Here is a 2,085-nt window from a genome sequence, read left to right as displayed (position 1 = left end):
CTGCAGGGAGAGCACAGTCCATCAGTCAGACAGCAGGGGCGGAGTGGGGCGGGGGTGGCTGATGTCCCTATCCCACCCCGCGGCTGGCAGAGGCTCTTTCACTCCCACTCATCCCACTGGAAAGGTCTGAAGGGTTTTTTTGTTTGTTTGGTTGGTTGGTTTTCGTTTTTTCGAGAAAGGGTTTCCCTGTATAGCCTTGGCTGTCCTGGAACTCGCTCTGTAGACCAGGCTGGCCTCGAACTTAGAGATCCACCTGCCTCTGCCTTCTGAGTGCTGGGATTAAAGGCATGCACCACCACCACCTGGCTGAAGGGGTCTTTAGAGTGAGAGACCATCTCGGGACGACACAGACCACAGACCATGCTGCTTTCTTGCAGACCCAGGACCCACTGGCCTCATTTGTGTGATGAACTTGAAGGGCAAAGGTAAGGGCTATCTGTCCAACACCACACAATGGCTTGGGCAAAAGCAGTGCCTGGGACCACCTCAAGTTCAAAGGAAAAACCTTGCTTTCCCATTGAACGCAGTCATCTGTGCTCCCAGGGACAAGGGGCACAGGACCGCCAAGGAGAAGGAACACAGAAGTGCGGAGGACAGCCAGTGACTGTGTATGTGAGGGCACCTGGCACAGGGCCTGGTCACCCTGACACACGAAGGGAAACTCAGCTGTGGTCCTGAGGTGGCAGGTAGCTAGGGCCACACATGAACACAGAGTGTGCTTTCTTTCACGTCCCTCAGCAGTCCCTTCAGGCCACTAGTGAGTCCTAGTGAGGACTGCCTAGGAAGAACGATGGTGTGAACATCCTGCCTGGGCCTGGGCGGGGGTGTGGGGCTCAGCCCAGGAAGGCACTGGGATGCGGGAGTCCATTCCTTCTGCCCTCTCCATGGTACATCTGTGACCATCGGTCCTCACCAGGCAGTGAGGGAGTTTGGGGACGTCTCAGCTGATGGGGACACAATTGTCATCCCTGGGAGTCCCAGTGTGTGTGTTCATGGAGCACTGACACGAGCCCACTACCAACCTGGGTACGAGCTCAACATTCAGTGCCCCAAGGGGGTAATAGGGTTAATGGCAGATTCTGCCACATTGACTAGCACGAGGGTTTGGAAGATGACAGGTGCCAAGTCCCTGATATAGATAACAGTCCAAACATCATAGGAAAATGTGTCATCACACGCTGCCCCTCCTTGTGGCAGGACACTTTACATTGTGGTTCTTGGGTCAGATACCTGGCTGCAATCCCATGTCACGGCAGGAGGCCAGCCATGATAGCTCTGGCTTCTCAATCAATCTTTTTTTTAAAAAAAATATTTATTTATTTATTATGTATACAATATTCTGTCTGTGTGTGTATGTCTGCAGACCAGAAGAGGGCACCAGACCCTATTACAGATGGTTGTGAGCACCATGTGGTTGCTGGGAATTGAACTCAGGACCTTTGGAAGAGCAGGCAATGTTCTTAACCTCTAAGCCATCTCTCCAGCCCCCTCAATCAATCTTTATCCTCTGTTTCTCTGTCTGCAGAATGAGCCCCGGCACCCCACTCTGCCCCTTGTCACACAACCATGCATCCTGCTTTCACGGTTCCCTCAACCCTCCCGGCCTCCATGCAAAGGCTTTTCTCCTGCACCAGTCTCTCTGGGGTCCCTGAAACAGCTCCATCATCCCTCACTCATCCAGTGTCGGCCAGGAACCTGGGTAGCGTTGGAGGGTCAAGGCTTGCTCTGGACGTACAATTGAGCAGGGAAGGCAAGGCCATGCTGGTTACTATGCAATGGGACACCGTCCCATGCAGGGGAAGCCCCTATGGTTCTGACCACAGGCACCACATGGCAATGGCATGGTCTCCACCTATGTCTGCTGAGCCCCCAGCATTTGGACCTCGTTCACCATCTGACCTCTGCCCCTCCTCACCCCTTAACCTGTACTGTCCCCAGATACTAGGCAAATCTTCTCACTGTCCCTCAGTCTTCTCAAGGACGCCCTGGGGAGGGTTTTTCAAACTCACACATTCAAGCCTGTCTGACCCCCGCCTGTTTCCAGGGCTGTCCCACAGTTTCCCCTTTCTTCAGCCAATCAAGATG

This window comes from Myodes glareolus, chromosome 19 (genome assembly GCF_982192425.1).
Source record: "Myodes glareolus chromosome 19, mMyoGla1.1, whole genome shotgun sequence".
Taxonomy (NCBI): domain Eukaryota; kingdom Metazoa; phylum Chordata; class Mammalia; order Rodentia; family Cricetidae; genus Myodes; species Myodes glareolus.
The sequence above is the reverse complement of the archived record's forward strand: the minus strand, read 5'-3'. Positions refer to the sequence as shown.